This window comes from Plecotus auritus, assembly GCF_963455305.1.
Source record: "Plecotus auritus genome assembly, chromosome: 2".
Classification (NCBI taxonomy): domain Eukaryota; kingdom Metazoa; phylum Chordata; class Mammalia; order Chiroptera; family Vespertilionidae; genus Plecotus; species Plecotus auritus.
Genome location: NC_137771.1, coordinates 31,155,223 through 31,180,257, shown reverse-complemented (window position 1 = coordinate 31,180,257; position 25,035 = coordinate 31,155,223). Strand labels below are relative to the sequence as shown.

The following is a 25,035-nucleotide window of genomic DNA, read 5'->3' as shown; positions in this document are numbered from 1 at the left end:
GGACCAGCTGCGTTGGGTTTTCTGCAGGACCTAGTCTTGTAAAGTGTCAGGGCCCACGTGCAGTTCCAGCCCTTTCTTCACCCCGACTCCCAGGAACTCAGGCACTGGGACCCAAGGGCAGAGCCCGGCAGACACGTCACAGCCCTGCTCCTGGCAGGACTGGGTGGCGGCCCAGCTGCCTGTGCATCAGAGGGCTGCTCATGTTTGGGGAGCCCTTGCGGTGTGCCTCACATTGTTCTAGGGGTCTTACCTGTATTTCATAGCAGCCCTGTGAGGTAGGCACCACAACTTTCCTATTTTATAAGCGAGAAAGCTGCTGGGGCTGGGATTGGAGCTTGGGGAGACCCAGAGCCTTCATTATTAAGCACCATGTCAAATAGCCCTCTCAAAATGAGGCTCAATGCCCAGGCCTTCCTCAGAGTCCAGGGGACGATTCCTTCCCCTCTGCTGAGAACACGGCTCATGGCCTCGTCCAGTGGGCACAGGCCTGGGCCTGGCACCCGCAGTTCAGGCTACAGTGATGCCATCTCTGAGGGTTGCCTAAGCCTGCTCTCCTCTCCATGAGAAAACTTTCGCTTGGAGGGAAGGGGATGCTGACGACATACAGGGCTGGGAAGCAACCCCTGGGGCTCAGAGCCATGCCCACAGGACTAGCATTCCAGAGACCCCGGTAGGAGGCCTAGAGGCCAGACCCTGGCTGTATCAGAATCAAAATACAGGTCTCTGTATCCTTACCCCTCAGACAGTCTGATTCAAAGAGCATTGGTGGGCCAGGGAGTCAACTTTCTTTTTTTTTTTTTAAACCAGGCACTCTCCCCTATCTTTGGCAATTCTGATGCACCCACAGCCAGACAAAACATTCAAGACATATTCCCAACCCAGTGAGCTTCTACACCACACAACTAACCTGAACTTCTAACCTGAAACCATCACACGTACCTGAAGAACAAAAAGGAGATCACGCACACACTCACACTCACACACACACCCTAATGCTGGGGCGCTTCCCAGGCCAGCTCAGCAAGTATCTTTGGAGCTGGGGCCCTGCTACTGGAACTTCTAAGGAATTCTCCAGGTGATTCTAATGTGCAGCCACGGCGCTGAACCTGACATCCTTTCAACTCTTAACAAAGGGGTGGGCCCTGAAGAGATGGTGCTCAGTCTTCAGCACCCACTGGGCTCCTCTGACCAGGGAGTGGGTGACAAGAGCATTCATGGAAGGGGTGTGGGGAGAGGCAAAGAGGCGGTGGAGCTCTGGAGAGCAGGACACAGTGGGGCTGGTGGGCGGCGAGGCTGTGCTCCCTGGAGAGGAGTTGTTGCCAGGGACAGAATGGAAAATGAGAAACTGGGGACCTAGGACTACACTTGGGGGACACAGCATGAGGCAGTGCAAGAGTGCCTGCACGCAAGGTCTCTACTCCTGGCCAAGGAAGTCCCCAGAACTTCTGGCTATCACAGAGGCTGAAGGAAGGCAATAGCAACAACAAAAATAATACATTTCAAAGCGGATGAATACTAGCAAGCTTATGCAAGAAAAACCCAAATGGCTCCCCAGTGAGCATTTTCAGCGCCCGCCCATTTCTTACCTGTGCTGCAGGCACCACTTCCGATGACCAAAACTGAAACGCTGTTCTCGTTGAAAACCAGCGTTCATGTCCACTCCTGCGCCGCCCTCGCTCACGCTCTGCTCTTCCCTCTCCAAGGGAGAGCTTGCCTGGACAGTGCTTCTTGCAGCTCCTCCATGAACTAGTTCGAGGCTGCCCGGTTTGTGTCTCGAATCCTGCAGGGGCGGTTGAAACACATGGTCAAGGAGTTTGCTTGGTCAACTTCTTTAGACACAGAGAAATTTCTACCTGGTCACAGGAGGCCCAGGCCCCCAGCTCCTCCCAAGCTGCTTGTCTTGGTGCAGGACTAGACCCCCAGCTCCCCAGGGAAGATAGTGTAGCCTGGCGGCCGCCTTATACCAGCTCCTCCTGACCTCCCTGAGCCCCACCTCTTCACCGGTAGAGTAGGCAGGTTCAGGGCAGGAGCTGGGAAATTACTGGATGAATGGACGAATGAGTGAGCATCAGTTTTCAGTAATCAACTTGCCAGGTTGTTGTCAGATTGAATAAGAAATAGGAGAGAAACCCGAGTTGTTTCAGTGGAGTATGGTGTGGTCTGTCACATCCACACCGCTCACTTGGGACTGCACTCTGGTTTGCCTGCTGGAGGCAGAGTGGTATGATGGTGACAATGTGGCTTCTGGGGCTGGGATACCTGGGTTCAAGTCCCAGCCCTTCTATTCATTACCTCTGCAGTTTTGGGATGTGGCTTAGCCTTGCTGTGTCTGAAAAAGAGGGGCTAAGAATGGCAAGTACCTCCGAGGTTTAAATGATTCAGCACCTGTAGAGCAAGCATGACAAACTCAGAGGCTAACATGGGCCAAATAAACGAGTCATGCGGCCCCCGGCCGCGAGTTTGACATGCTTGCTGTAGAGGGCCTGGACCAAGCCTTGCACGTGGACTGGCCGGTGTGATTGCTACGGATACTGTCACTGCCCCAGAGTGGGCCGGCAATCTATTTCTGGAGTAGCCTGCACCCAGGCCTGGGGCATTGCCACCTTTCTTCTCTAGGGCACCACACTTTTCACTGGCACAGCCTACAGATTGCTATGGATGGATGGGTAATCGAAGTCCTCTGTTGCCTACCCCACACTTGCTGCTCTCAAACCCAGCTAGCCGTGTCCCACCCACACGCCAAAACAGCAGCGGGCCACCACAGAGTGCTGCTGAACTTGCTCCGTGGCTCCTGATCACTGCCTCATCCTGCTGGCCAAGCTCCTCACACTCCACGGTTTCCCACCCTCCCCAGATCCTACCTCACACTCTCCACTCGATCTCAATTCTTACTAAAAATGTCTATGCTCGATCCCTCCCAGGGGAGAAACACTGACTTCTCAGAACATGCTATTCTATAAGCAGTCCATAATTTCCCACCTCCGAGCCTTTGATAAAATGCTACTCCCTCCCCCGACGGCCATGTCTATAACCACCCGGCCAAATCCTGCCCTTCCTCCCTCAAGACACACTCAGCTCCCAGAAACTGGACTCAGGTCCCGACTCCCTGGAGCACCCAGAACATAGCTGCTGTGCCTTTCGAGATCAGCGACAGTGCCCCCAGGAGTCTGGCACCCCGTGTGGATGCACACAGCTTGGCGGGGTCGATCTGACTCACCCCCCACCCCTAGAGCCTGGTATGATGCCTCACACACAGTCAGGGTAGGGCATTTCTCTTTAGAAACTAATTCGGTTATTCATTCATTTAACAGCTTATTTGGGCCAGGCCTGGTGACAGCTGCTGAGAATACGAGACAGCAAAGATTCAGCCCCTACCTTCAAAGGGATCACATTAGGGGTCAGGGGTCACGAGGTGCATTCCAGTGTCCCTGGCTCTAAGCTACCCCATGGCGAAGGCAGAAAGAAGAGAGCAGTCCATTCAGATGGCACCTGAGCATGTGACAGAAAGAAAAGAGGCTATTTCAAACAAAGGGAGCCCTGTAAGTAGACAGGAGACCCCAAACTGGCCAAATGTTTAAGAAGTGCCTGCTGTCCACCGGCAGGAGGTGAGGGGCAGTGGTAGCTCACAAGGGGAGAGTTGGCCAGGGAAGAACTTGATATATGAGTTAGCCTGGACTTGATCTTACACTGGAGTGAGGTCACTGAATTGTTTTAGTCGGTGAGGTAATGCAGTCAGACCAGGGGGTGGCTCAAGGAGAAGATGGGATGAGGTGGAGGGAGGGAGCCACTGCTCTCCCACCCATGAGGGAGGCCAGAATCACCTGAATGCCACGCCTGGCTTCCAGTGGCAGGTGGGAGAGGTGGTGGACATGCCTGTATCCCCACCACCCTGAAAAGGTACACACACCCGAGGCTCCACACGGGAAACTGAGCCCATTTGTTTACCTCTTCTCCAAACCCTGCTGAAATAGAGAGAAATGTAGAAGAAGAACAGACCCATAGTAGCACCAGTTGGTCAGCAAGTCTGAGGGAAAGCAGACGGGTGGCAGTGACAGAAATTCTAATTAGAGCTAAGCCAGCCTCGCCCAACAAGGGCAGGGCAGGGCCCAGCTGCCAAATACCCAGGAGGCTCCCTCAGAGGCAGCAGGAGCTAGGGCAGGGCAGGCTGATGGAACCCCTAAAATCCAAGGATAATGAGTGAATCCTCAAGTTTCCAAAGAAACTAAAGTGGGGTGGGGAGGGAGAATAGTAATCACCTAACCTCACACTGCCTTCATTAGCATGCCTTTCCTTTTCCAGGAGACTAGTCCTGGAAACGGCTTGATTGTATGTTACAGAAACCTTCTGAAGACCCATTAGCTCTTCAATCAATAGTTTGTGCCCTGCCTCAGCTGGTTGGAGCATGGTCCTGCACACCAAAGGTTGTGGGTTTGATTACAAGTCAGGACACATACCTAGGTTGTGAGTTTAATCCCTGGTCATGGTTTGTACAGGAGGCAACCAATCAGTGTTTCTCACATTGATGTCTCTCTCTCTCTCTCTCTGTCTGTCTCTCTCTCTCCCCTCCTCTCTCTCTAAGAATCAATAAACATATCCTCCATTGAGGATTTTAAAAAAGTGTGAATTGATTGAATTCCTTGCTTTGCCTTAAAAATTCCTCCTCCTTTTTTCCACCACTCCCACATACCCCATTTTAGGGACTTCCAATCAGCAAATCCCCACCTCACCCTGTTCCTCCAACATAAGGTTCCAGCTCCATGGAGAGCAATAAACTTAGCTTCATCTCTGACGGTCTCTACAAAAACTTTGAGAATCAAATTGACATTGGACTTGACATCGTATCACCTACTGCTAGAGGGCAACAGAGCAAAGACTACAGAGCTCTGAGGAAAAAGAGTTAAACCCCGAGATCCATTACTCAGCCAAGTCTCAAAGCCAAAGAGAGAAGTACTAAAAATAGTATGCCACCCACTTATCTTAACAAAATTACTCAAGGAATTACTCCAACCAAATAAAAGCTGTATCAGAATAAGTCATTCAAGAAAGGGCAAGACAGGATACACAGGAAACAGTGATGAACAATAAAAGTAGAAACATGTACAGTCAGATCTAAACAAATGTGGATAATAATGGTCTCATCTTGTTGGGAAATAGACACCATTTAATTCTTAACATTAATGGAGAAGTATGGGCTTTAATTTTTCATTTAAGGGTAACCATTTCTAGAAGAAAAATAAGTGACAGGCCTTTTCAGCCACTGTGTGTGGGGAAGGGAGGGGAGAAACAAAGAAAAGTCAAGTAATTCAGCAAGAGTTAGGAAAGGGAAAACTAGACAGGAATGAAAAAAGTATCATTAAAAAAAAAGACACGAAATAAGATAAAGTCCACACACATCAATAAACACAAGAATGTGAATAAATTAAATCACTCTACACCCCCAGCCACACACTGTTTGGAAGTGATGCAGTTAAAGCAAATTGACACGGGAAGGTTCAAAAGCAAAGAAATGGCAAAGTGTGAAATAGCCAAAACGGTGACAAAAAGAAGGCAGGAAAGTCAATGTTAATACCAGCCAAAATGCAAAAGTGTCAGATAAAATAAAAAGGGGCATTTGACATTGCTACGTCTATTTTTCCAGGAAGATACAAATATCATGAACCTTTACCTTCACCCTGGACAAGAGACCCATAAAACATATGAAATAATACTTTCTCAAAACCAGAAGAAGGCAAAACAACAGTGCAGGCTGAGCACATTACTCAAGATTTGATGGTGCAAGTAACCTCCAATGAAAACTGTGGAGGATTTTAAGGTAGTTAGTAAGCCTAACTTCATATGCACTCAAGAACAGAGAAAATGCCCTTTTCTCAAACGTCCTTGTACTAGATGCCAAGAAAATCTCAAATTCCTATACATACACCACAGTCTCAGTTCTCAGTGCAGTAGAATTAGAAACGAACAAGTAAAAAAAAGTAACCTATGTCCATGACAACTTAAAAATGCTTTTCTAAGTAACCCTTGAGTCAAATAGGACAGCAAGACTGAGATTGTAGAATATGTGTAAATGCCCAACAGTGAGAACCCTACTTTTAAAAATCTGTGGAATGTAATCAAAGCTTCATTTAAAGGAAAATAAAAAACCACACAAACAAACCTTAAATGCTTTTATGATAAAATAAGGTTGAAACTCAGTGAATTAAGCATCTAAACCAAGAAGCTGAAAAAGAATAAATTAAACAAAAATGACCTAGAAGGAAGAAATGAATAAAGTTGAAAACAAAAACACATGATAATGAGAAAAGTCCAGCAGCTGCAATAACAGAAATATTAAGCTGAAAACTGGTTCTCTGTGACCAACAGAATGGACAAACCTCTGGCTAATCTGATTAGCAGCAGAGGGCAAAACCACAAATAACCATTAACAAAGGTAATGGAAACACGCCTATGAACATCTTTTAAAATTTAAGAGAATTTGATACATACCTGATATCAAAGAATTTGAAATGTGATGATTTTCTAGAAAATCATAAATTGTAAAAACTGAAGAAGAGGAAAAAAACCTAAATAGACCAATAATGATAGAAGACACAGAACGGGCTGTCAAAGAAGGAATTCCAAATTACCAGAGAAAGAATGGATTATTTCAATAGGAGAGCTGTGACCACTCTCTGTCTATTCATTCAACAAATAATTTGTTAGGTACCTACTATGTATAAGACACTGCTCTGGGCACAGCCGTAAACAGAACAGAAAAGGTCCGGGCCTTGGTGGAGCTGAGGGTCTAGCAAGGGGAGATGAGCAGCAGATAAACAAGCAGGTATGACAAAATGGCATACAGAGTGAGAGGATGGAGGATCCTATTTTAAATATAGTACAAGCACCACATTCAAACAGAAATTTATTTGGGTTAAAGATATAAATAAGACATATAAGCAAATCCACAAAATGCCAGAACTATTAGAATATTATTATGATTTAATGTTGCAAAGTAACTTTCAAAGCCTGAACTGGATCTCATTGTTCTTACAGAAAAAGGCTAATACATTTCACTACATGAAGATGTTCAGTGCTACATATATCAAAAGGTCCCATCAACAGTTCCAAAGCAAATGACAAACCATATAAAGATATTTGCAACATACATAAAACAGGGTCAGTACCCATAATCTATATATATAAAAGCCTAAGTAACTTTTACGACCTGATGACCAGCCAGTAGCTATGATGTGCACTGACCACCAGGGGGCAGATGCCCAATGTAGGAGCTGCCCCCTGGTGGTTAGTGCACTCCCACAGCCAACCTCCCACCGCTGGCCAACCTCCTGCAGTCCCTCCCCACAGCTGGCCAACCTAACACGGTCTGTCATCCCTCACCTGTCCCGCTGCCCCCCACCGGCCGGCCCCAATCAGCCCCGATCCCAGGCCAGGCCAAGGGACCCCACCTGTGCACGAATTTTTGCTCTGGCCTCTAGTATATAATGAGCACCCATAAAACAATAAGACACACAGCTAATGAAATGAAGAAAGGAAATAAACAGATCATTATTTAAGAAATGAAAATATATAATAAATATGCAAAGATGCTTGGCCTCATTAATAATGAAATGACATATGTTGAAAATCAATATCACCCTTCCTCCATTTGGTTGGCAAGGAGGAAAATGACTTCTACCATCCAGTGTTCCAGAGGAGTAGCCAAAATTTATGTGGACCCAGCAGCTTTACAAGTGCACACACACAAATGCACACATCATTTTAGACAAACCTACACACAGATGTGCACATACTAGTACACAAGACCACTGCAGCCATTGTTAACCGTGAATAGGGAAACAACATAATATTCATCAGCAGGAATTAGGTTTAATAAGTAAGTGATGATAAATCCACCAAATGGGACAGTAATGGAATAGTAACTTTTCTGAATTAAAAATAAATATATACCATCAATAATAGAGATTCATTATGACTTTATGTGTTGAACACGGGGTTCAATGCTTCTCATGGGTGAGCTCCCTGCCCCCTCACAGCCTGCCGGGTGAAGGCAGCCCCATTTCCCACACAAGATTCAGCTAAGAGACCTGACAGGTGGCGAACTTGGGTCTGACTCCAGAGCCGGCACATTTCGCGGTTGCACACAGTTTCTCTCAATGGGACGGTGTGAAGAAAGGGGAAAGCAACACCAGAGGCACACACATATCTGTGTATCTGTGAAAGCTACCAAGGACCGGCAGGATAAACACCAAGCTGTCAGCTCATCCAGGGGCAGGACTGCGGAGTGGGTGGGGTTTGGAGCCTGCATTTTCTTCTTATACATTTCTATAGTGTTGTTTGCTATTGTTTTTTTTTTTTTTTTTACAATAAGCATGTATCACTTTTATTATAAAAATAATATAAAAGTGTCTTATGTTTTGAAAACAGCTGAACTAGGGCAAGAGGGGCCCATCTCCAAGGGGGCCCCTCCCAGAGCAGGAAGCACCAGGGCCAGCTCCTCTGCCTGCCCCACCCAAAACCACAGCGGGGAGGCCTGTCCCTGCCTCTCAGGTCCCCGTGAAACCAAAGCATTCCAGCATGTCCTCTGCTGGCAGCAGGTCAGGGCCCCACATCCTGCCGGGCACTAGGGTTGTCATCACTGCAGGGGAAGTTCAGCTGATGAGGGCTTAAAGAAAAACCCAGATGCCCTCAGGGGCTCGCCTCACGGGGTCACAGCACAGCCTTTCCGAGGGCTGGCAAGGAGGCCGGGGGCCTCACACCCTGATCCAGAGAAGCTGGGCGAGGCCGGCTCCGAGGCCCTGGCTGCTCTCCTGACAGCAGCCTGTCCCTTGGCTGTGAATGGGACATCTGCAGATGGGCCAGCACATGGAGAAGCTGAATCTGATCTGCTTAGGGTAGGAAATTGTGGGGTGAATCTTTCTATTTTAATTTTTATTTCTGCTATTGTGGTCTATGGATCAATAAGAAAACACACAAATAAACAAAAACAACCACCCAAGACACTAAAGACATTTGGCAGAATTACATGGAGTAATCTCCGTGGGTCACGCTGGGCTACCCAGCAATGGGAGGGGACGTGCAGAGGATTACTGGCATCCCTCCTTGACCCTGCACCAGGGAAGCAGCATGGACAGCACAGAGTCAGCCCTGACATCAGAGAACTTGGGTTCAGATGCTGGTTTCACCCATTAATAGCTGTGTGGCCTCAACTACATTACTTCACCTCTCTGAGACTCACTCTCCTCATGAGTAGAAAGTGAAGCATTCCACCCCTCCCTGGGTTTGTCGGGTGGATTGGAGGAGACGAAGTGTGTGAGAGAGCCTGCATGGACCCAGCATACTGGAGACACTCAGTAAATGCCCACGCCTTCTTCAGTTATGATGGGAGACCTTCCAAGTCACGCTCCCTCTGTCTGTCTCTCCTCTGTCTGGCTCCTGTTTTGGGGTTGGCCCTGCGAGCTTTTTTGCCTCCTTCCCTGGGGCGGCGGGGTAGGCTCAGGGTTTCACTTTCCTGGGGCGCTTGTGTTTGTATCAAATGCCTGCACTTCAGGCTGAGAACGCTGTACAGACGCTGTGCAGCCTGGAAGCTGCCTCTGGATCTTTCCTGGTTCCTGGCCGTGTTCTCCAGACCAGCACCTGCTCCCTCCCATGGAGTAGGGTGTCCTAATGAGGCAAGTGAGCAGGGAGAGAGGCAACAGAGCTCAGAGCCTTGCTGTGGACAGGGCATGCTTTGTGAATACCTGGGAAATGTTTTCCAGGAAAAGCAGAATTTTTAAAACAGAGGCTGGTGACGCATTTCCATTTGTATTGAGAATTGAAAAAGAGGAACTTCAAGTGCAGGGTAATGGGTTCCATTTAGTGAGAGGCAGAAATATCCAGCACCATCCACTCTGTACTGGGATTAGGCAGAAAACATCGTCATGGTTTTCAGGCACTGCAGGGAAGGGCAAGAGAGGCACTGAATGGCGTGAGGAGGGCACCAGCCCAGGAGTCTAGAGAATAAAGAGCAGCAGGAAGAGGAGGTGCAGACAAAACCCGAGGGGCTGTGTGAGAGGTCGAGGTGCTGAGAACTGCCAGGGCTCAGACGGGGCTAGAGGAGTGGTTTCCTGCTATACCAGGCCACGCCTCAGGGCGGCCCTCTCTCACCGGAAGTCTTTCTGGCAACAGAAAGCCCGTGGACTGGCCCACACCTGAGGTCCAGATGCCTCCTTGGACAAGACACTCCCTGCCACTGGGCTAGACCCCCGGGTGCAAAGGCGAAGTAGACCTGGCTCCTGCCTCAGGTACTACAGATCTAGAAGGAAAAATGGGTCAGAAAATCCGTGATTATGGCCCTTTCTCCCAAGAAGCCCCAAACTTGGGCTACTTCCCCCCAGGAAGGCTCATAACATCTCCCCAGTTTGAAGGGAGAGGCAGGGCTAAGGAGGGAAATCAACATTTGCTGGTGCCTACCATTCGCCAGTGCTGGCCCTATATTACCTCATGGTCACACTGCTGGGACGGGCCGGTGAGCAGACCCGCTCACCATCTGACAGCTGAGGACATGCAGGCTTAGAGAACAGATGTGGACAGCTTTGCAGAGCAGGACAGCCCAGGCCTTGGCGTTAGACAAAACTACTAGTTTCCGTTGCTGTGTGGCCTCAGCTAAGTCGTTTAACCCTTCAAGTCTCGGTTTCTCATCCCTAAAATGGGAACAAAAGTTGACTCTATTTTTTAATTCTTGCAGTGATCCAATACATACCCCGGGTCAGTGCAAGAATTAATAATAGAGTCAACTTTCCAAAACAATGACTTTCTCCCTCTTTTGGCTATTTCTGACCTCTTAGCTTTACTTACATGTGCAATGATTTTGCCTTCTAAAGTAAGAAGATCCCAGATCCATAACAAGACTGTCACAACTGAGTCACAGGGAGGACACAAATAAAAGTGGGTTGAGACGCGGAGACCCCAGGACTGCCGAACCTTCACCACCGCCCACAGTGGGGACGGGCAGGAATCAATCCTACTGAGGAAACTGTGAAACCGGGTGTGTGTTTGGAGGGAGAATTGCTTTTGGCCCCCACATGGCTGCTTCCTTAGCTCACAGGGGAGGCTGGTGGCCCAGGGGCAGCTTCTGGTCTGGATTCCAACCTGCCCCACTTGTGGCCAGTGCTGCCCCTCCCCCGCCCAGCTCAGTCTCAGTGAGACAGAAAGGGCTGTGCCAAAGGAAACTCTTCGCTGCTGAGCCCTCTGGGTCTGCTCTGCTGTTCCTTTTTTTGGACTTTGTGGCTGTCGAGTGGGTACCTTTTTCCATAAGAAGTTTCCATTGCATCAGTTATTTACATTGTCACCACCTATATGTAGGCTGTTTGGAATCAGTGAACCAAAACGGGCCCTGTGGGGCCCCTCATGACTTGCAGGGGTGAGGAGCACCTTGGTCAGCCTTAGGCAGGCAGTCCCTACCTGCTGGGTTGTCCGACAGGTGGGAGGAATGGCCCAACCTGGCAGGGCCACCTTTCATCCGCCCAGTAGCATCTGCCTGGATGGAGGGGGAGGTGCTCAATCAGTTAAATCATATAAAGTGCTTGGAACAGGGCCTGGCCTAAAGCCTCAGTAAGTGTTGATCAATATGGATGGAATCCTCTTTTTCTATCACCTTTGCCAAGACCCCAGTGATCAACTCCTTCTCTGGACCAATACACACAGCGTCTGTGCTCACTCTCCCCATACGGCCAGATAACCTGTCCTGACACTCAGCTCCCACCATGGCCCTCCCTGTCCCAAATCCTTCAGTGGTTCTTCCTGGAAAGTCCTCTACACTTGGGATGTCCTTCACGAATATGCCAGGCTGCTTCTGATGGCAGTGCTCCCCTACAAAGCCCGCTTGTGTCCGACTCCCCTGCTCAGAGTTTTGGTGCTGCCCTGCAGTCCTCACTGTCTGGAAAGCTTGTCTCCATTTCCCTGTGGCCAAATCCAACCACGTCCGCCACGTGAGCCAGCTCACCGGCCACCTCCTCCACAAAGCCCTCCAGGCCCTATGTTCTCAGGCCAGAAATGATCTCTCCTTTACAGCATTTGGTCTCTTTATTGTGGCATCTACCTTCTTTCCCCCGTGTGTGGAATATAACACACACGAGTGCTTTTTAACATCACAGGCAAACCACACGATCTTTGAGGACAGGGCACTGATATGTGTGATTCATCTCTGCATCACTCACAGAGCCTTGAACATAGTTGGCAACAATAAATGAGTGAGTAAACACTGAGTTCTCTCAAAAACTGGGTGACAGGGGAAAATATCTGTAGGTGTGTTGGTGAAGATGAATCAACAGCCCAACAGCGTCCATACCCTCTTACTGGTTCTTCTTGAAGGAACCAGCAGACCGGTGTGTCAGCCAAAGGGCTCACAGTCCCATCCATGGCTGAATCCCAGATGAGCAGCCCACAGCAGAGGGGCAGACTCTGCATCTCAGCATGGGGCCTTGAAAGTCATCCCAGGAACCCTGAGAAGTCCAAGAGCCCTCGCTGACCTCCCTTCTCCTCACCCCCACATTCCTTATGTCACCAAGTTCTCAGTGAATTGGCTCCGTCAGTGTCTTGCAAGCCTAAGCCCCTCTCCACGCCACGCCTCGGGGTCCTCTCTCCATGCTGCACAGAGTGGCATTTCTGCAGCACTTAGCATGCTGCTCCTTCATCACTCCCCACGCTCGCTGACCGCCATCAGAAACCCAGACTCCTTAGTCTCTGCCCATGTGACCACATGACCTTCCAGCCTCACCCAGCTCCTGACACTCTCCCTCACCCTTGCCCTTCCACTGCCTGATAATTCTGAACATGTGGCCTTCCTCCCAGACCCCAAATTCTTGTTCACCCTGTCCCCACTCTCAGGAAGTTCCTCCTTCCTCTCTGCCCGGCAAAGTCCCACCCATCTCTGCAGGCTCAGCTGTGGCAATCCCGCCTCCTGCCCCAGCCCCCCGTCATTCAGGGACCTGGATCACACTCCTTTCTCCCAGACCCTCCACCCAGAGCCTTGCTGGAACGCTGACCACACTGCACTGTGACAGGAGCCTCCTCTTGTCCATCCTCCCTGCAGATAGCGAGCGCTTCAGGGCAAGAACAACATGTACTGTCTGTGTACCTCTAGTGCCTATTAGCACAGCGTTTGGCATGTGGAATGAGTGATGAACAACAGTGAATAAACATACCACCACTGGCCTGCCTTCGAGGGTGTGGTCCCTGACATCACCACATTGAGTTCACTTTCCAGGACAAGCAACAGGTGAATTTGCCAAATTGGCAGGTCCCCAATCCACCCAGACCCAGACCAAAGGGTTTTCCCAGGGGAACTGCATTCTCTCTTTGAGCTGCAGTCCCAGGACCCTGAACAGCCTGATGCTGAGTGGCCTGGGAATCAGGATACCGGCCGAGGATTTGGGGCATATCCAAGAGGCCATTTCACCTTAATGCTGTTGCCGTCCTCCCAGCCACTCTGCCCACTCCTGGCCCAGACGGTGTCCACCTTCCTATCATCTTATCCTCACCGGGGCCACACTCCTGCTTCCTTACCAGGCCGTCTCTGCCTACTGTCCTTTAAATAGCTAAACTCCCAGAACTATGGGGCTGGCAGGATGTGGGATGGCAGGAGGTGGGCAGGACATGGGGTCTGACCCAGCTCTGGCCATGTGACTGAGAATAAATCATATTCCCTTACAGGCCTCAGTTCCCCTTTCTGTCAAACCAAAGACTGAATATGCTCATCTCTAGGGACTCCTTCTGTTCAAACTCCCTGTTAAGGAGTTAGTTTACTTACCAGCCAGAATAATTCTTCCCAATTAAAGAAAAATAAACAGAGAGAACCATGTGTCTTTGTCAGCTCCTTCAGAAAGCCAGCATGGGTGTCTAGCTCTGGAAATTTATTAGATGCCCTTTCAATCCTTGAAGGAATGCCTTCATTTGGTGGCAATTTCTACATCCTATTAGCCAGGGACTCAAAACACCCTTGCACACCCATTCCTTTTTGTCGATTTTAACACTGGGTAAGATGGGCCTTTCTCATTCTCATTTTTGACTAAGTGAGACTCAGGGAGGTGAGTGGCTTGTTCAAGTCCCCAGCTAGTGTGTGGGAGGGTGGCGCTGGCCCCCTGAGGTCACACCCCAGCTGCCCAGGAGCTGGCCTCACCCGGCAGGCAGGACACGCTAGTTGAACGACAGCACCCCCATCTCCCCGAGCCCTTCCACGAGCTTCCTTCATGCACGGGGAAGCACCCAGACAGGTAGGAGGCACAAAGCCACACAGTGCGCTGGTGGGAGAGAGATGCCTGGTTCCTAGAAGCCAGGTTCCTTCCAGGCCCAACATTCCAGAGAGAGGCAATGCCGAGAGCTGGGCTCTGTGCAGGCAGACAAGCTTCCTTATTATCTGCCGCACAGGCCTTTTTGCCTTTGAACCCGTCTAGAACAACAGAAGCTCTGCCTCCCGAGACAGGGCCATGCCTCACTCCTCCTGGTCTCCCAGGCCATTCGGACCTCAGGGCCCTTCCTCTGAGACTCCCAATAAGGACTGACTATGTCTGATCTGGAGGGAGAGCAGGGAGGTCCCAGAGCGCTAGGAGAGGAGATAGGGCTGCAGTTCTGGGCCTCTCCAGCCTGGCTCTCCCCAGTTGTTACCCAAGGTCTTGTGTTGTTACTTTGAGAACACTGGTCCTGTCTTCCAAGTTATACTGTAAACTCTTCAATGGAGGCCCCGCAGTAGGATCTCCACATGCACCTGGGCAGTGTACAACCTGTACCACCATCCGCAGCCCATGACTTCTGACCATCCCCTGCATAGCATCTGTCGCCACTGCAGTTAAAGAACTAGTACCTCATCACTTAGTCTCTCTCAAAGAATATGAATTCTCAGCAGAGGACCAGGCCCTGTCTGTCTTGTTACCAAGCTGTAGCCCAGCCCCTAACATAGCATCAATAAACATGTTTTGGAGAAATAAATTCATTCAGCCACTCACTCGTGCATTTAGTTGGAAGGGAAGTGGACCAGCCCCAGGGCTGAAGGCGAGAGAGCTGTGTTCTGGTCCCAGCTCCCCCCTAGCTCCCCATGTGCCCTGAGTCAAGACATCTCCACTCTCTAGGCCCCAGTTTCCTCATCTGCACAGTGGAGCGCGGGGTTAGATTTCCTGCACCACATCTGCATGAGGCTGGGGGGGAGGACCTCTTTACATTTTGCAGCCTGGGCACCTCATTCCCCTCACCCATGTCCTGAGCCTGGCTGTCCATGTTTCCTCTAGGTTTCGCCCAGGTCTAGGCATATGGGCAGAGCCAGTGAGGCAAGAGGAGAAGGACTCCCAGGCAGGGGGGTGACAGTCACAGCAGGAGAGGTGTTGTGACCCCTAACTGCATCTCTGGAGGGAAGAGTGACACAGAGTGACGCCCAGCCTGGACAGCAGTGTGCTCAGTGGGCTTTCACGTCAACCTCTACCTCCGGCCTGCACGTGAGGGAGGAGCGAAGTGACCTGCCCAAGGTCAGAGTTACCAGGTGCCACAGCCAGGGTGCCACCCTGGGCCCCGTGCTCAAGTCCAGGCCTTTCAGCTCACGACGGGAGTGTGGCTCCCATACGCCTTGGGCACAACTAGTTCCAACTGGCAGAAGCCACTCATTCCTCATGGAGATTCTGGCAATGCCCGCTGTGTGGTCCTATTCTTCTTCTCAAGGGGCTGCTGGGTGGATGGGCAGGGGGAGGGGCAGCAGCATGCTGGTGGTTAAAACTCAGACAATGCAGGGTCCCCAGAGCCACCAATGCCTCAGGAGGGGCACAACGTGTCAGGGGGAAAAGCTCTTACTTAGGGCAGATGGGCAGGGGACCTGAAGCTCCAAAGGGCTTACGGAGGGAGATGGGGGCAGCATTCCAGGCTGAGAAGATGGCATCTGCAAGGAGACCTTGATCAGGGCTCTGCAGAGCGGGGTGCTCACCGAGCGGAGGCCACCTTCCCCTGCAGACAGGGAGCTGGCCAGTGGGGGCCTGTGCCCCGGGTGAGGCACCAGCAACCATCAGATCTCAGGAAAATAAGGAACTGGCCTGCAACTCTGCTCTCTGAGGACCTCTCCCCATTAGTGTACTGCCTGCTGCTGCCATAACACATTACCATCCAACTTAGTGGCTCAGAACAACACAAATGTATTAAGTCTGAAATGGGTCTCACTGGGCTGTAATCAAGGTGGCAGCGGGCCCCACTTCTTCTGGAAGCTCTAGGCAGAACCTGTTTCCTCGCCTTCTCCAGCTTCTAGCGGCTGCCCGCATCCCTTGGTTCATGGCCCCTTCCTCCATCTTCAAAGCCAGCCGGCGGGGGAGCCGTCCTCACACTGCACCACTGACACCGAGTCCCCTTTCACTTTCTGTGGCCCTTGTGCCAGCGCTGGGCTGTGGGTAATCCAGGGTAGTCTCTCTATGTTAAAGTCAGCTGATGAGCAACCATAATTCCATCTGCCACCTTAATTCCTTGGTAATGTATTCACAGGTTCTAGAATAAACGTGAGGACATCTTTTGGAGGCCACTATTCTGTCTATCATGCTGCAAGGAACACATCTCCCCCACATACAGCTTCAGGACAAAGGCAGAGAGAGAGGAGATGGGGTGGTGTGTGGTGGGGGTGCGGGTGGGGAGAGAGGCAGGCAGACACACTCACCCCCTACTAGCAGCTTCCTGGCTGCCTGCTTACTGTACACCTCCCTTGGAAAACTCGTCATGTTTCCACACTGCACCGGGCACGTGCAGTTTCCACAGTGACTGCAGGAGCAGAGCCAGAAATAACCCCACTGAGATGGAAAACATTGCTTCCTCGGTGCCCCACTTGCTCTTGCACACACACTCCCCGTCACCACGCACTGTGGGCACGGGAGGCTCAGGCAGCCTTCCAGGGCTTGCTGATGCCTTGGGGTGTGCCCCTCCTGCAGCTTGGCTCCAGGTGGGGGAACATGGGTGCATGGGCTTGCCCCCAGGGGTCTGATTGCCAGGCTGGGCTGGGCACCCTTCCTTCCCACTGTCCGTGGTGAGCTGGGAGTCTCCTCTCTCCTTAGCCTCACCACCATGAGCTGCAGGTCCTTCCAGTATCTAAATCCTTTCTTCTCTGACCTCTTGCCACCAAGCACTGGGATCCGAAGGGCACCCCCTTGGACTGGAAGCCATGATGTCCTCATTTCATCCCCTCCTCAGGCCTCTGGGATGTGACTGGCCCTGCCCTGTGGCAGCTGAGCCCACAGAGGGAAGCAGCCAGGGCCCACCCTCCTGAGCCCAGCTGCTCCCCATCCTGCCTTTTCCCCGGGGGAGCCCTCCCAGCCTGTTCTGTGCTCCTGCCTGGGAGTCCCACCAGGGAAGCTCGGTCCAAACTCTGCCTCTTCCCAAAGCCCCCTCACCCCCAGGGAGGTTTCCTCGCAGAACTAGATCTTGCCCCTTGTAGGGGCTGAAACGTTTGCTGAAATATATAGACCAGCAAACGCCTGGGCCTCACTGTCCATACCACGCACTCGTATGGCATGGCGTCTTTAGGGCCTGGGAAACCTCTGCCACAATTTCTCACGTGTTATATCCTATTCTGTCGAAGGAAAACAAGAGGCACTGCACCTTCCACATGCTGGGCACTGTGCTGAATATTTCACATGCATTAGTTTATTTAATCCTTACCTCAACTTAACCATCCCCATTTTTCAGAGAAAAAACTGGGACTCGGAGAAGGCAAACATCTTGCTCAAGATCACAAAGCCAGAAAGTGGTCGAGTCCAGACTGCACCCCATATGCCAGACTCCAAAGCTGAGGCTATAGCCACTATGTCATGTTGGGGGGCCGGAGGGGAGGGAGGTACATGGATGGATGATCTTTGCTAAATGACATGTTTCCAAAGTGCCTCCTAGAAAGCACTGAGACATGCTAGGTGTCTCCACTTTTTATTTATTTTGTTAATCCTCACCTGAGGATATTTTTCCATTGATTTTTAGGGAGAGTGGAAGAGAGAGGGAAAGACAGAGAGAAACATCGATGTGAGAGAAACACATCGATTGGTTTCCTCCTGCATGAGCCCCGACCAGGGTTCAGGCCGGGCAGAGCCTGCAACCCAGGTATGTGCCCTTGACTAGAATTGAGCCCGGGACCCTTTGGTCCGCAGGCAGATGCTCTATCCACTGAGCCAAATCAGCTAGGGCAAGGTGTCTCCATTTTTATCTCTTTGTACATGTCACAATTCAGTGGAAGATTTTATTTGAGCTGAAAAGAAGTGAGGTTTGGGGGATACTCTGCCATTTAAAAAGTTTGGGAATCACTAGACCGATAACAACCCCAAGGCTCAAAAATAGATGTGACCCACACAAAGGCCCGGCCGCTGGGGCTGGAGCCGGAGAACTCCACTTGTTCCCCTGCTGCTCGAGGGAACTTCCATTTATTCTCCACTCAGCCCTCTGCGCTGCCTGGCACAGAATTTGGAATCAGTGTGGTGTGGGTCCTGGCTGCTGCTTCCTCAGAGCTGCATCTGGGCTGGCCTGGCAGGGCAAGCACCAGTCTCTGCTTCCTCACCTGCAGAGTGAGCCCGTGTGGGCGCATGGAGCAGACGTCTGCAAGCCAGCCATGAGGGTGGATGGTGATCACGGAGAGCAGCGCTCAGCCCTGAGCTGCTGCGGCAGAGATGGAAAGAGCCCTTCACTTAAAATCAAAAGCCTCCAGCAAAGTCCCAGCTTTGATTCGCCACTCCCACTCCAAGCCTTGAGCCACCCACCTGACTTACTCTGAGTCTTACTCTTTGAGATAAAAATGTCTCCGGAAGGGGTTGGTATGCACTGGAAATGAGGTAACCCATAGAAATTCTGCAGGCACAAGCGTTCCCTGGGCGGTGGAATCCCAGGCTCCACCCTGTCCCACTGAGGGGCAGGGCCCAGGAATCTGCATTCTCCCAGAGGTCCCACCCCTCACCATAATTCCGTGGCAGGCAGTCAACAGACCACACTTTAAGAAATCACTCTAGAAAGTGCTAAATATGTGTTTGTTAAATAGACGAATCCCTGAACATCTGTTGAGTTGCACGTGGCTCAGGAAGACATGGGCCAGAGGAAATAAGTAATTTTCTCCAAATACATTTCCTGTGAAGTCCAAGTGATGGGAATTGGGTTGGGGCTTCTAGGACTGGGAGGGTGATGCAATCACAGCTCCTCCCCCGAGGAACAGAGCATGAGCTCTTCCCGCTAGACACTTACAGACCTGCCGGGGGGTCGTGCCCAGTGGCTCAGGATCAAACGTAGGGAGGGATGTGCAGGGGGCTCCCTAGAAACTAATTCCAGATCCTGTTCTCTTCGGCATCTTCATGCAGACAGGAAAGAAAGAACTGAAAATATGCTCATTAAATCTGCATCTGGCACCCAATTTGGCAGGGTTGCCAAAATTCTGTAAGACTAGAATTAAATTAGCAAATTGGAAGTAAAATGATTTTAAGCAGACATGATGGAATTCATCAGGGCCAGGTGGAAGCTAGTGGGAGGGGGTACCCGGAGAGCCCGCATGCCCGAGGTTGGGAAAGCATGGCCCTGAACAGAAGCAGAAGAGAAACAAATCAGTGAGCAGACCTGACCCAAATGATGCGATTCATCCTGGGAATGTGCTGGTGAAAAAGCCGGCCCCACACTGAGAGGTGGGGAGAGGCTCCTTGGGGAGACAGGAGGCACAGCTGACAGCAACCAGTGAACAATAGCAGCCATTTAAAGGGGCACCACCTAGCTGGCGTGGCTTGGTGGTTGAATGACAACCTATGAACCAGGAGGTTTTGGTTCAATTCTCAGTCAGGGCACAGGCCCGGGTTGCGGGCTCGATCCCCAGTAGGGGGCGTGCAGGAGGCAGCCGATGAATGATTCTCTCAACATTGATGTTTCTATCTCTCTCTCCCTCTCCCTTCCTCTCTGAAATCAATAAAAACATATTTAAAAAAATAAAAAATAAAATAAATAAAGGGGCACCAAGAAAAAAGGACCCAGTGAAGTGCAGGGAAAGGAGGCAGGGTGGCGTCTCCAGACCTGGCAAGCAGTTGGTGTGCTGGCAGGGCTGTAAGCACCACGGCATGTTGAGTGGTTGAGTGACGCTGGGAAGTGGGGGTGGGAGAGGAACACTGGGATGGACACGGAAGGGGGCGGGGGGCGGGGGGCGGGGGGCGGCACACTTCCAGTCTACGGAGGGAGGAAGAAGAGGATGAAAGCATTTCTTGGGCACTTACTAGGTATCAGGCACTGTGTTAGGTGTTTGTCAAACATTATCTCATTTAATCTTCCCAATAATCCTGCACTGTAGAGCTTAGTCTTTGCTTTTCATTGTCTAGGGCTTTCTTTTTTGTTTCCTTTGTTTAAAAAATACATTTTTTGAATACGGAGGTATGTAAAGTGAAAAGTGGACAAACCCCCTTCTTGCCCCAGATGAAGCTGACACTAATAGTTCCCTGTATGTTCCCACACTGTTGCCGTGAACATGGAAACATATCTACATGTGCACACACATATGTCATTGTGTCTTGTTCTGCACAAAAACGGGACTGTATAAAACATATCACACACGAACCCTTTTCCAGTTGAGAATATGTTACAAATGCCCTCCCAGGCCAGGATCTGCTGATTCACTTCTTTCTTTTTAAATGGCTGCGAAGTATTCCATGGCAGACATGCACTGTACGCTATTTAAGCCCTGCCACTGTTGGACATTGAGGTCATTTCTAATTTCTCTCTGCTGCAAACAATGCTGCAAGGGAACACCCTTTTACATACTAAGTTTTGTGTACGCGTGTTTTTCCATGGCTGGGGGATTGCTGGCTCAAAGTAGCATGTGCATTTGTAAGTTTCATTGATACCAACTGGGCCCCTGGGCCTTTGCCAGCACCAGATCTTCTCCATCTTTTTACATTTTTGCCATCTATAAGCATTTTAACTTATAATCCTTTGCTTCTTAGTAGCAAGAGTGTTGATCATAGGTTTATGGGCCTTTCCACTTCTGTGAACTACCTGTTTATATCTTTTGCACACTTAAAAAAAAACCCAAAAACCTGGCTGTTGTGTTAGTTAGTTGATAAAAGTCTCATAATAACAACTAATACAAAGCACCAGGCACTGTTGTAGGCTCCCCACAAGCTTCATAGCACTGAATCAAAACCCTGAGAGGGTGGTATCAGCCCATGTTCATGGCTGAGGAAAGGGAGATTTGAAGACCTCAAATAGTTTGTCTGAGGTCACACAGGTCAGATGACAGGCCAGAGTCTGAGGGCCTAGCTGAGCCAACCATGTCATCCTCAAACGAGATGTTTGTGAAGCTTCCTGCCTCCCCCCAGCTAACCCAAAGAGAAAGAAAATCCCTCTTAAGTTTCCCCTCTTCCTGTTTCTTCCTCTTCATTTGTGGAGTCTTCATGAACACATTGTTCTCATATGCCAGATAAAGAGACCGAAGCTCAGTCTCTGACTGTGGCAATCGTAAAATGGAATGGACCCTGCACCTTAGATGGGAAAGCCACATGTTTGGGGACATGCCTCCAGGAGTGAGGAGCAGGGTTTGATGGAGGCTGAGGTGACCCAGTCTGTGAAGGGATTCCAAGGGCAGGCAGGCAATTTACAGGACTCTCCCCAGGGACAACGTGGGGTGGGGACAGGCCAGGACCAGGGAGTGGGGCGAAGGTCAGCCTATTTAGAAATTGTCATCAAATCAAAGTGTGTTCTCACCTAACTGAGCATGTCCCCTGACCGTGCACCCAGACCAGTAAAGATGTTCACCTTTCAGGGTGATGAGCACACCTGTGTAGATGGAAGTGCTGGGAGAGCCCTCAAGTGAAGCCACACTTGACAAAGCAGAATTTTGGCCTTTAGTGGTATTTTTCAGTGAGGTTCTTTTTTAGCTCTGAAAACACCAATGTCACATGTGGGTTTCTGGGTTAGAGACCCACCACTGAGCTGTCACATGAGCTTGGTAATACTTCTGTCTCCCATGAGCACAGCGCAGGGAGTGGGGGACGGATCATTTGCATGCCATTTGACATTTCTCTTCTGAGAAAAAAGAAATTAAGTGAACACACTAGGAAATATGTGAGAAACTGACATGCTGAAACTGACAGGCAGAAATAAATTTTAGAGTCACAATTTAGCATTCATTTTGTTTGTTTCAGCTTTGACCTCAGGTAACTTCAGTGTTTCCCAAAATGATTTTCTACAGAACTCTATTCCAGCTATTCTTTTTATATACATACATGCCCATATATGTGCATCATAAATATTGTTAACATGTATATATTCTTTCATTTATATATGTGTATATATTCTCTAATCAATCAAGATCAGAAGCGGCACACAAGATCCATATCTACACACACACACACACACACACACACACACACACACACACTTTTGAGACTTCCAATGCACTTTCATATATTAAAGATCCAGAAGTCCTACAGTATTAGGGTCTTTAAATTTTCTCACATTTACTTGGCGGTAGCACTTCTATTTTCTCTCTATAATAACACATTTTTCCATCCTGCGCACTTGTGTTCTATGGAACACACCCTGAGCAATATTAGCAAGAACAGAGCCTGCTAAAAATAAAGAGTGGCTATCCTACTCTTAAATATTAAATGTTTCTAATAGACCATGATAGTGGTTTCCTGCCCACCTGAGCATCTTTGTCTCACCCATATTTCAAGGGGACACCCAATGCCCATATACTAAGTCCTTGGAAACCATTAGGAGGCCAGATCACCTAGACAGGCTCAGCTGTGTCTCTCAGCAGCTTCCTGGTGAACCTGGGCCAATCTCTTGCTCTGGGCCCAGGGGTTTTCAGCCAGAGGGTCCCTAGAGGCTTACCTAAGCTAGCTCACTTATTTTGTGAATGGGGAATCACTGCATGGAGGGACCAAATCTTGGAATCCCTTGACCTTGGCCTATTTCCTTCATTCCAGGAGATACCCCTCCGTGGTTCTCAATATTTTCTACCATAAAAGAAAACCAGATTACTGTTAATGCCTTCCCAGTTCTCTTACTCTATTCTCACCACCTCGTACCACTCCTTCACAGACATTAGTCACTACAGTTCTTACGCCACATGATGTGGCTTTACCGATAAAGCTTAATTCCAAACATCTGTCTGCCAAGGCACCAAGTGAAATGGGTTGGTGAACTTCCATCACATGGAATAGCAAAAGTATAGATCCTATGGAACTCACTTTGGGGCTAATTTTGCTCCTTCTCACACAGGCACCTCAAGATCACATGCTTGGGGTGGCTAGTAGCAGCAGGGATTCAATTACTTAATGACCCGTTATGGCTTTCCCAAGTAACCCTGAGGAGGCCAGCTAGTCGGAGTGTATGTGGATTTGTTCATTTATTTTAAAATAAACTTTTCACTTTGGAATAATCTTATATTGACAGGAAAGTTGCAAAGATAAATAAGAGAGTTCTCAGATACCCGTCACCCAGCTTCCTTTAATGTTAACATCTTACATCACTAAGGGACGTTTGTCAAAACTAAGAAATGGATACTGGCATGTCCCATTAACTAAACTACAGACTTTATTAGCATTTCACTGGTTTTCCCACTGATACTTTTTTCTTATCCAAGATCTAATCCAGAATCCCATATTGCATTTCGACATCATATCTCCACTGTCTATGGATTTATTTTTGTTTGCAGTAAATAAATATTTCCCTTGACTGCTGCAATGTGGCATGCCGAGTCCTGGCTACCCTTGAGGAGAAACACAGCAGCTGATGGCAGCGGAGTCTGGGTTTGAGTGTCTCCTCTGCCCCTCCCTTGGGATGCTGTTCTGGGCTTGCCGTTCCAGGTACAGGATTCTCAGATTCCATACCTGTGACATGGAGATGGCACCTTCTACCTTGTTAGAGGGCTAAATACGACAGTCTGTATGGACAGGCATTTTGGAGGCTTAAAGCCAAATCCACTTAGAGCCCTTTGGAGCTTGCTCTCATTGTTATTCATGTAGTGGTAACCACGATCATGAATTAGACTCTTTCTCTGTATCTAAACCAGGGTCTGAGCTGTCTGGTGAGCTGTCCATTTCAGCCTCACAGGAGACCTTTCCATAGACCCCCATGGACCCCACAGAGGAAGAAATGTCTGCTTTAATTAGTCTCAGTTCTATACTTCCTTCATGTCTCTGCTCAAACGGTCACTTCCTCACTTTCTCCACCATCCTACACAGAGTCCCCTGAACCCCTCCCAGCATTCTCCAACTTCTTACCCTGCTTTAGCCTCTTCCATGGCACTTGCCCCATCTAACATGTCACACACTCACCCGCTCCCTTGTTCAAAGCATGCCCCTTTCCGCCGCCCCCCCCCCCCCCCCCACTAGTGTACAAGCTCCAGGAGAGGACTGACTGCTGTCTGTTTAGGTCACTGCTGTATCCCTTTGCCTGGAACAGTGCCTGACACTTGGTGAGTGTTCCACAGATATCCAGGAAATGAATGACTGGACCCTGAGTTTTACTCCACAACCTCTTGCCTCCATCCTAATAACCTAAAAACAAATCCTTCATAGCCAAACATACTGTTACATTCAAATAAGAGGGGAGCCATTTGAGAAACACGTGGCTTTGAACTGTCTGGTCTTCTTTTTTTAAAATCCTCACCCGAGGATATTTTTCCATTGATTTTTAGGGAGAGTGGAAGAGAGAGGGAAAGACAGAGAGAAACATCGATGTGAGAGAAACACATCGATTGGTTTCCTCCTGCACGCGCCCTGACAGGGCCCAGGCCAGGGAGGAGCTTGCAACCCAAGTACGTGCCCTTGACCTGAATTGAACCTGGGACCTTTCAGTCTGCAGGCTGACGCTCTATCCACTGAGCCAAACTGCTAGGGCCTTCTGGTCTTCTTGAAGAAAAATGAAACACAGGAGAAATTTCATTTAATTTAATTTCATGCCATTAGTATCCCTTCACCTGCCTCTTCTCCAATGAGCGGCTCTGCCAATTAGAAACCACAGTCTCTTCCTTGTCCAGAGTCTGTCTGCTGGCCTCTCCCCACAGTCAATTCCTGGGCTGGGAGAAGCTGGTGA

General features: G+C 49.6%; 1 protein-coding gene across 2 annotated transcripts in view; it reads right to left on the bottom strand.

Moving 5' to 3' along the window:
* Positions 1 to 25,035, bottom strand: part of HIVEP3 (HIVEP zinc finger 3) — a 424,058-nt gene that overhangs the window by 74,279 nt on the left and 324,744 nt on the right. For both annotated transcript variants that reach the window (XM_080655002.1, XM_080655003.1), the window contains exon 4: positions 1,587 to 1,780. The gene's annotated coding sequence lies outside the window, so the exon portion shown is untranslated. The remainder of the gene's footprint in view (positions 1 to 1,586; positions 1,781 to 25,035) is intronic.